At 42.2% G+C, this 10831-nt stretch overlaps 1 protein-coding gene across 1 annotated transcript in view; it reads left to right on the top strand.

The window, feature by feature from the left end:
- Positions 1–8572, top strand: part of LOC140722652 (uncharacterized) — a 409759-nt gene extending 401187 nt beyond the window's left edge. The window contains exon 5 of the transcript XR_012097705.1: positions 8246–8572. The gene's annotated coding sequence lies outside the window, so the exon portion shown is untranslated. The remainder of the gene's footprint in view (positions 1–8245) is intronic.
- The last annotated feature ends 2259 nt before the right edge of the window (positions 8573–10831 follow it).

Raw genomic sequence — 10831 nt, 5'->3', positions numbered from 1 at the left:
CCCCTCCCCCTTTCTTCCTCCCTAGGCCTCCTGACCCATGATCCTTTCCCTTCTCCAGCTCTGTATCACTTTTGCCAATCACCTTTCCCCCTTTCAGCTTCACTCCGCCCCCTCCGGGCCTCTCCTATCATTTCGCATTTCCCCCTCCCCCTCCTACTTTCAAATCTCTTAGTATCTTTCCTTTCTATTAGTTCTGATGAAGGGTCTCGGCCTGAGACGTCGACAGTGCTTCTCCCTATAGATGCTGCCTGGCCTGCTGTGTTCCACAAGCATTGTGTGTGTGTTGTTTGAATTTCCAGCATCTGCAGATTTCCTCGTGTTTGCACAATATACGAAGGATACTTCACATTATGGATCATATATACAAAGAAAATTCAAAGCAATAGTGATAAGCGTGTACGCTGAAAAGGCATTTGATTCGGTTAATTGGAATTTTCTTTACAGAGTTTTACATAAATTTGGTTTCCATAACAATTATTAAAACTATACAGGCACTATATGATAACCCTACCGCTAGGATTAAAATCAATGGATATTTATCAAATAGTCTTACCCTGGAAAGGGGCACAAGACAGGGTTGTGCATGGTCAGCACTACTCTTCGCATTATATCTGGAACCATTAGCTCAATACATCAGACGAAATGGGGAATTACTAGTAAAGGGACAGAGCATAAATTGGCTTGTTACATGGATGACATTTTGATCTATCTAGGGCAACCAACATACTCTTTACCTGATTGATGCAATCCTTTGAACAATATGGTCAATTATCAGGATACAAGATCAACACAGATAAAACCCAATTACTTTCATATTACTATAGCCCACCAAGAGAAATTGAAAGTTGATACCCCTGGGCATAGCAAACAGAGTCTTTCAAATATTTGGGCATCATTATCCCAAAAGATTAGACAACATTATCAGAATGTAATTATCAGCCTTTATATAAAAAAAAAACATTAAGGAATATATAGCAAGATGGAACCTGATTCCTTTCTTTTAGTTTCAGTTCAAGGATTGAGTCTATTATAATGAATATACTGCCCAGACTGTTATAGCTCTTTCAGCCCCTACCAATAGAGATTAATCAAAATCAATTCCATGAATGGAACAAGATGTTATCAAGGTATATTTGGCAAGGTAAAAGGCCTAGAGTTCATCTCAAAACTTTGCAATTAGCAAAGGAAAAGGGTGGATGCGGCCTAACTTCTCTTCGAGGTTATTACTTTGCAGCACAGTTGAGAGCTGTGATATGCTGCAGCAACCCATCATATGACGCTCAATGGAAAAACATTGAGGAGTGGGTACTTCCATTCCCCATACAAGCAATTTTGGCTGATAATAACTTGCAAAGGTACATAAATACTATTGATAATCCATGGGTGAAATTGACTCTTAAAATATGGCAAACTACTATAAAAGAATATAATCTAGAGGGAGATACTGCAATTTTTCAATGGTGTGCATATGACTCGGATTTTACACCAAATAAATTGGATGCTAGATTTAAGGACTGGACAGCTAAAGGAATAATAGTTCTTTGCAACATAATGAAAGAAGGAACACTGTTCAGCTTTGAAATGCTGAAAGAGAAACATTTAGAAAAACAAGATTTTTATCAATATTTATAGATGCGACAGTATGTAAATAGGATGCTTAAAATTTTAAGCAAGGCAAGCACATGCATGATAGAGCTAGTTAGAAAAACATATAATTCAGATAACGGTAGTAGAATTATTTCAAGCATGCATAAGGGTTTGTCAAATCTTAAAACATATTTGACTTCATACATTAAAACAAAATGGGAGAAGGAAGGAGGGATAATTATATCTAAGGAAGAATGGACAATAATATGGAGTTATCAATGGAAGTGTACCAGTTCTCAGAAATGGAGGAAGTTCGGATGGAAAAACTTGATAAGATATTTTATTACACCCTCTTAGAAATCCCATTATGATAGTAACCTCGCTGTTTGCTGGAGAAACTGTGGAAATCGAAATGCAAATCATCATTATATTTTTTGTGACTGCCCTGTTATCAAAGACTATTGGAGGGGGATACACAATGCCGGACATGGCATCTTTAAATGTGAAATACCCTTGGGGAGTAAGACCATATATTTTGGATATATACCTCAAAAATGGTTGAAAAAAGATAAATATTTAATGAATATATTGTTGGCGGCTGGTATAAAGACTGTTACTAGGAAATGGTTATCACAGGAGAGCCCAACTTTAAATGCATGGATGGAAATTACAATGGACATTTACAAAATGGGGAAGATAATCATAATCTGGAACAAATTGATTCATACTGGAAAAAAATGGTTTAACTACATAATGCCTCATAGGCCTGCTTTTATTCTCACAAATCAATGAATATATTGTAAAAAAAGATCACTCCCTACTTGTACATAGTTTTTTTTTCCTTTTGCTTGTTTTTTCTTTCACTCTTTTCTATAAGTGTATACCTCAGATAAATTCTATGCGGAGATTTATGGCATACATGATTATATGATATATATCTACAATGTCTGAAATACATCTTCTGGAAATGTTTGATGATGAACTTCAATAAAAAAACAAGAAAAAACAGTCAGATACAACTTTTAAGTATATATTTTCATCAAAAATGAACAGGATTCAGCACTCCACGTGTGTATTTGCAATCGTGATAAGAAATACAGACCAGAAAACTTAAATGAGAGGCCAACTCAGAACAATAAATCATCACTCTGGAAAAAAACATTAACCAGTGGAATGAGTCTGACCCTCCACGGGAGACATCCCAACGATCTGAGCAGACTAGATGGTGACAAGGAAGCCTCGAGCACCTGACTGAGAGTTGGAGACCTCTCCCCAAAAAACAAAGGGGTTCCCTGCAGAAATACAGGACAAGATGTTTGACAAAAGGGGGGAAACATCAAAAATACAAGAAATATTAACAAACGAGGCAGTTAGTGCAGAAAATGCCAGAGAAACCAGACACAATCCAACATGTTCCAGGATCCTGCAGCAGTTTAACTCAATCGGATTACTTACAAAGGTACAAACAAATGGCAAATATCATTCACCAAAATCTTGCTTTAAAATACAAACTCATGAATGCCCTCCATCACTTCGTAAAGGCACCATAAATTCAAGCCCGAAACAGTTTTAGTGTCAAAATCTTACAAATTATATGATAATCAATACATTATTTCAGATAGGACAATGCATAATAACCATCCGGATATAATATTACAGGATAAACAGACAAGAACAACTGCCCAGCAGATTAAACCATTCCCAACACACACGTGTTCCTCAAGCAGTGGAGCACCTCACCACAGTCATTGTGTCATCAGTCAGACAACCAAATTATTTTCTCTGTCAATCAGCTTCCAAATGTTGCTACTCTGTCGTTCGTTGCCACGCCCCGCTGCTGATTCCCTTCTCTTCATCACCCGACCATTGCCCAGAGCCCCAAACTCTGCCCTGTGTAGACCCCCCCCCCCCGGTTTCTGACCCTGCTTCGTTGAACATCCGACAGGTGGTTCCCCATTCCGCTTTCAGTCTTTAAAGGACAGGGGTGTTTTCAACAACTTTTAGAAGCAGGTAAAATGACCCATAATGTGGAAATGAGTCGTGAATAAGGAGGTTAACTACAACAGACTTCCAATATAACTCAGAGTCCTGCCATGTGCAGAAGTTCGCTGATGACACGGCCATAGTGGGGTGTGTCAGGAATGGACAGGAGGAGGAGTATAGGAAACTGATACAGGACTTTGTGATATGGTGCAACTCAAACTACCTGCGTCTCAATATCACCAAGACCAAGGAGATGGTGGTGGACTTTAGGAGATCTAGGCCTCATATGGAGCCAGTGATCATTAATGGAGAATGTGTGGAGCAGGTTAAGACCTACAAGTATCTGGGAGTACAGTTAGACGAGAAGCTAGACTGGACTGCCAACACAGATGCCTTGTGCAGGAAGGCACAGAGTCGAATGTACTTCCTAAGAAGGTTGGCGTCATTCAATGTCTGTAGTGAGATGCTGAAGATGTTCTATAGGTCAGTTGTTGAGAGCGCCCTCTTCTTTGTGGTGGCGTGTTGGGGAGGAAGCATTAAGAAGAGGGACGCCTCACGTCGTAATAAGCTGGTAAGGAAGGCGGGCTCTGTCGTGGGCAAAGTACTGGAGAGTTTAACATCGGTAGCTGAGCGAAGGGCGCTGAGTAGGCTACGGTCAATTATGGATAACTCTGAACATCCTCTACATAGCACCATCCAGAGACAGAGAAGCAGTTTCAGCGACAGGTTACTATCGATGCTATGCTCCTCAGACAGGATGAAGAGGTCAATACTCCCCAAGCCATTAGGCTTTAAAATTCTACCGCCAGGACTTAAGAACTTTTTAAAGCTATTATTAATGCTTTTTGAGATGGTGATTTAGATGCATATCATATTTTTTTTACTGTTAAGTATTGTATGTAATTAGTTTTGCTACAACAAGTGTATGGGACATTGGAAAAAAGTTGAATTTCCCCATGGGGATGAATAAAGTATCTATCTATCTATCTATCTATCTATCTATCTATCTATCTATCTATCTATCTATCTATCTATCTATCTATTCTTCCTCAGTCCAGAGATGAGAGGGCCGAAGAGTATGTTGGACAGAACTGCAGTCAGCTCGACTTCTTCAGTCTGCAGATAAATCAAGGGAAACCTCTTTACCCACAGGGTGGTGACTGCAACCCATTCCACAGGGAGAACGAGAGGGGAACAACAGGGGAGGATTTACAAGGACTGTCGTGGAACAGAATCAGTGGTAGGGTGTAGCAGGCCTGAGTTGACTCTCTACAGTACACTAGCAGTGTTATAAATTTAACAGATTCTGAAGACTTACTAATGAGGCCGACATTATGCAGGTGTTCCAAACTATAAGTGTACAGAAACGGAAAATGTGCGCAGTTGAGAGAATTCGGCCTTTTCTCCTTGGAGCGACTGAGGATGAGAGGTGACCTGATAGAGGTGTACAAGATGATGAGAGGCATTGATCGTGTAGATAGTCAGCGGCTTTTCCTCAGGGCTAAAATGGCTGCCACAGAGGGCACTGGTTTAATGGGCTTGGGAGCAGGTACAGAGGAGATGTCAGGGGTAAGTTTTATACTCAGAGTGGTGGGTGTGTGGAATGGGCTGCAGGCAACAATGGTGGAGGCGGCTACGATAGGGTCTTTTAAGAGACTACTGGATAGGTACATGGAACTTAGAAAAATAGAGGGCTATGGGTGACCCTCGTAAATTCTAATTTAGGGGCATGCTCAGCACAACTTTGTGGGCCGAAGGGCCTGTATTATGCTGTAGGTTTTCCAAGTTTATTTTTTTCTTTTACCCCATTTTTGTGGAATCAACAACCAGAGAGGACTGGTTTAAGGTGAGAGAGGATTGACTTAATAGAGATCCCAGGGGAAAATTATTAATCCACTCTCCCTTCCGGTTCATTGTTTAACTAACACGGTGAGTGCACTCTCAGGTTGGAGGAGCAACACCTCGTATTTCATCCGGATGGCATGAACATCGATATCTTTAACTTCTATCTCCACCTTTTCATTTCATCAACCCACACGCCAGTCTCCTCCATTCTGTCTCCTCACTTCTCTCTCCTCCGCTGCGGATCGTCTCCGTCTGGTTCCCCTTTACTTTCCCATTGTCCGCTCTCCTCTCCTATCAGTTTCCTCCTTTTCAGCCCTTTGCATTTTCCACCTACCACCTCACAGCGTCTCACTTCATCTCCCACCTCCCCCACCCACTCACCTTCACTCTTATCTGGCTTCACCTATCACCTACCAGCTTGGACTCTTTCCACTCCCCACACCATCTTATACCGGCTTCTCCCCACTTCCAGTCCTGATGAAGGGTCTCGGCAGGAAATCTCTGTTTTGCTTTATCCCCTCTATAGAAGCTACCTGACCTCCTGACTTCCTCCAACATGTTGTGTCTGTTACTCTGCATCTCCAACATCTGCAGAATCTCACCGGGACAGAGTGCAGAATGCAGAGACAACATCGGGTCTCTCTAATGTAGATTAGAGTAAACAGTAGATTACCCCAACAGGCACGATGTTCAAAAGTTGCCTCATATGGAAGGACTGTTTGGGACCCTGACTAGTGGTGAGGAGAGTGGTTTGGGGCATCTCTGGCACTTCATCCACTTGCAGTTGGCTTCCAGTCCACTACACCACTCTTTATCGCTGTAAACCTCTCCCTTTTGTGGACAACACTGCCACTTGGTGGTGATTTACCACAATAACAGGACCCCCTGATTTGTGGACTCCATTGTCACCAGGTGGCGCTCTGCCGCAATAACGCTGAGAGACAGAAATGTGACGCTGCAGCTGCTGAAATGTTTCTTCAAGATTCAGGGTTGTTTAATTCCATTTCCAGCAGACACGTGTAAATGAGGTCGAAATAATTATTACTCCGGCTCCAATACAGCACAACACAATAGTAACAACATATATCCACAGCTTATATACTGTGCACGGATTGATTGTATGTTCATAAAGTGACGCTCGGCATAGGATGCCTGCATATAAGATGACAGACTGGAAATGTTAGAGGTGTTTGGTGTTGTGGAAGGGTGGGTTAGAGGGTAGAGATATTTATTAGCTTTACTGCTTGGGAAAAGTATCTGTCCCAAAGGCTGGTAGTCCTGGTGAGGACGCTGCGTATCTACCCCCGATGGGAGTGAGACAAATAGTCCATGAGTGTGATGGGTGAAGGTAGATTGTGAAAATTAGGTTGGTGCTTGATCTCAAGAGAGGGCATTTGGAAAATACTAATGCAATGCCTTTTAGAATAGCTTGTAATTGTGCCCTCTTGAGAAATGTTAATTCTGGATTGGGTGTTGTCCAAAGAACCAAATTTGATAAGGGAACTTATGGTAAAGGAACCATATTGACGCTGTGATCATAACTTGTTGCAATTCACCCTGCACTTTGAGAGGGGAAAGGTACAACAAGATGCATCTTTATTAGTAGGGTGAGGGGAACTACGGAGGCACGGGAGAAGAGTTTACCGAAGTTGATTGGAAGGGGACACTGGCAGGGATGATGGCAGAATAGCAATGGCTGGAGTTGTTCAACGTGACAGCCTCAGGGTTGAAATGAAACACATCATATTCCAACTGCATAGCTCCAACCTGAAGGCATGAATATCGATTTCTCCTTCCAGTAAAAAAATCACAGCTCATCGCCTTTCCTTCTACTTTCCCCCGAGTAACGTAACTTTACACATTCTGACCACTGACATCTGGGACTTCGATACTCCTGCCAGCGTCTTCCAAAGAGTACGATACTGATTCAGTACATCAGCCATCACCTTTCACCCCCCACCCAATTACTACCTCTCCAGCATCATTCCCCAGTGGTTTGATATCCAATCCTGCCTCTCTTTTGCACTGTATGTATCTGAAGAAAAAAAATGATATCCTCTTTAATATTACCGGCTAGCTCACCTAAGTATTCCATCTTTTCCTTTTTAATGATTTTAGTTGCATTCTGATCATTTTTAAAAGCTTCCCAATCCTCTAACTTCCCAGTATTTTTTGTTCTGTGCACTCTCTTTGTTTTATATGTTGTCTTTGGTTTCTCTTATCAGCCACGGTTTTGTCACCTTACCTTTAGAATACCACTTCCTCTCTGTGACTTCCGAATTGCTTCCAGAAATTCCAGCCATTGTTGCTCTGTTTTAATCCCTGCCCGTGTTCTTTTCAAATCAATTTTGACAATGTTTTCTCTCATGCCTCTCTAATTCTCTTTATTCCACATCTGACTTTAGTTTCTCCTTCTCTAATGTCGGGGTGAATTTGATCAGATTAAGATCACTTGGCCCGAAGGGTTCCTTGAACTCAAGTGACCTAATTAATTCCGGTTCATTACAACACCGAATCCAGAATAGCTGATCCCCAAGTGGGCTCAGCCACGAGCTGCTCTAAAAATGCATCTTGTAGGCATTCTAGGAAGTCCTCCTCTTGAGACCAACACCATCCTGATTTTCCTAATCACCTGCATGGCAATCCCCCATGACTATTGTAACATTGCCCTTTTGGCACTCATTTTCTATCTCTCATTGAAAGTCACTATACAATTCCCATCAGGGTCTTTTTGTACATTTCCTATTCCTTAATACTACCCACAGATTCTACACTGCCCAACCCTATGCCACCTCTTATTTAATGAGTTTATTTAATATTTCACCAACAGAGCCACACAACCCCACGACCAGCTTGTTATTTCACTAAACATATAAATATCTGGGAAACAGGAGGACCTGCAGATGCAAGAAATCAAGAGAAATTCACACAAAGTGCTGGAGAAGCTCAGCAGGTCAGGCAGCATCTATGGATGGGAAACAACATTTCCGGCCATGACCCTTCACCGGGACTCGTGATAACCACGTATCTGAAAAATCAACAAGCAAAGACAACAGAAAGTAGTGCAATATTGGGAAAACCTTTGACAAAATTTATTTCAAGGCTTTAAAAAACTGCCGAACAGAGCTCAATAGTTAACAAATACAACAAAGGCAATAAACACTTTCATCAATACCGACATTGACTTTTTTTAATGAAAATATCTTAGTCCCATTTCAATCAGTAACATTTACAAAGATAAGTAAGAACTCAAATGACAAGTTTAGAAAAGAATATTTACACTCAAACCCACTGAGATTAACACGACTTTGGACAGAAGGAGGAAGAGGAATAACACAAATGAGAAAAAAAAAATCACATAAGACCATAAGACACAGGAGCAGAATCGGCCATTTGGCCCATCGAGTCTGCTCCACCATTTCATCATGAGCTGATCCAATCTGCCCTTTAGTCCCATTCCCCCGCCTTCTCACCATAACCTTTGATGCCCTGACTACTCAGATACCTATCAATCTCTGCCTTAAACAAACCCAATGACTTGGCCTCCACTGCTACCCATGGCAACAAATGCCACAGATTCACCACCCTCTGACTAAAAAAAATTCTCCGCATCTCTGTTCTGAATGGGCGCCCTGCAAACCTTAAGTCATGCCCTCTTGTACTAGACTCCCCCAGTCACTCTCGAAATTGCATTCAGCAACGGGGATGGACAAATATCCAGCCTACAGCTTATTGAAACTTTCTCCCCAGTGTGAACCCAGTCGTGTGTTACAAGGTTAAATTACTGAGTGAATCCCTTCCCATATTCACAGCAGGTGAATGGCCTCTCCCCAGTGGAACACAATGATGCAGCCTTGGTGGAGACGGTTGAGAGAATCTCTTCCCAAAGTCTGAACAGACGATCAGCCTCTAACAGGTGTGAACTCGCTGGTGTTTTAGTAGATGAGATGATCGTGTGAATGCCTTCCCACATTCACAGGTCGACGGCCTCACCCCAGTGGAACTGACTGGTGTGCCAGCAGATCAGATGACTGAGTGAATCCCTTCTCACAAATCTGAGCGGGTGAAATCCCTCTCTGCTGTGTGAACTGACTGGTGAGTCACTAGGTGAGATGATTTGGTGAATCCTTTTCCACAGTCTGAGTAGGTGAACGGCCCCTCCCCAGTGTGAACTCACTGGTGACTCTGTAGGTTGAATGATCGAATGAATCCTTTCCCACAGTCTGAGCAGGTGAACAGCCTCTCCCCAGTGTGAACTCGCTGGTGTCTCTGTAGGTTAGATGACTGAGCAAATCTCTTCCCACAGACTGAGCAGGTGAAATCTTTCTCTGCAGTGTTACCTGACTGGTGAGTCAGTAGGTGAGATGATGTGGTGAATCCCTTCCCACAGTCTGAGCCACACAACCCCATCAGTTCCATTATCCAGATCACTGACAAACCATGTGAGAAGTAGCGGACCGTATACTGACCCCTGAAGACCACAAGTCACTGCTGGCCAACCAGAAAAGGCCCCTTTTATTCCCACTCACTGCCTCTTGGCTGTCAGCCATTCCTCTATCCATGCCAGTATTACTTCTGACTTTTATCCTGTTAAGCAGTTTCATGTGTGACACCTTATCAGATGCCTTCTGAAAATCCAATTAAATGATATCCACCGCCTCTCGTTTGTCCATCCTGCTTATGACTTCCTCGAAGATCTGTAACAGACTTGTCAGGCAAGATTTCCCTGTACAGAACCTATGCTGGCTTTGTCTTATTATATCATTAGTCTCCTAGCACCCCAAAACCTCATCTGTTATCATGACTCCACACTTTCCCAGCCACTGAGGTTAGGCCTACTGGACTAGAATTTGCTTTACTTTGCCTTCCTCCCTTCTCAAAGAGTTGATTGACATTTGCAATCTTCCTGTCCCCCAGGACTATGCCAGGATCAAGTGATTCTTGACAGGTCATGACCGATGCATCTGTTATCTCTCCAGCAACCTCTCTCAAGACTCTGGGATGTAGTCCATCTGGTCCAGGTGACTTATCCACTGTAAGAACCTGAGTTTGCCTAGCACGTTTTCCTTTGTAATAGCAATGGCACTCACTCCTGTTCCCTGACACTCACTGATCTCTGGCACACTGGTGGTGTCTTCCACAGACAAGATGGATGCAAAGTACCTATCAAATTCATCTACCAGCTCTTCCCCATTTGTACCCCATGAGCATCGTTTTCCAGTGGTCCAATATCAACTCTCACCTCCCTTTCGTATATTTTATAACTGGTTTATATTATTGTATAGTTTGCTGTCATATTTCACCTTTCCCCTTATAGCTTTTATTTTAAATTTGCCTGTGGTTGGATGTTAAAAGCTAACCAATTATCCAACCTACTACTCACTTTTGCTACCTTATATGCTTTTATACAGTCCTT

Source organism: Hemitrygon akajei, unplaced genomic scaffold, assembly GCF_048418815.1.
Source record: "Hemitrygon akajei unplaced genomic scaffold, sHemAka1.3 Scf000082, whole genome shotgun sequence".
NCBI lineage: Eukaryota > Metazoa > Chordata > Chondrichthyes > Myliobatiformes > Dasyatidae > Hemitrygon > Hemitrygon akajei.
This window is presented reverse-complemented; position numbering and strand designations above follow the sequence as displayed.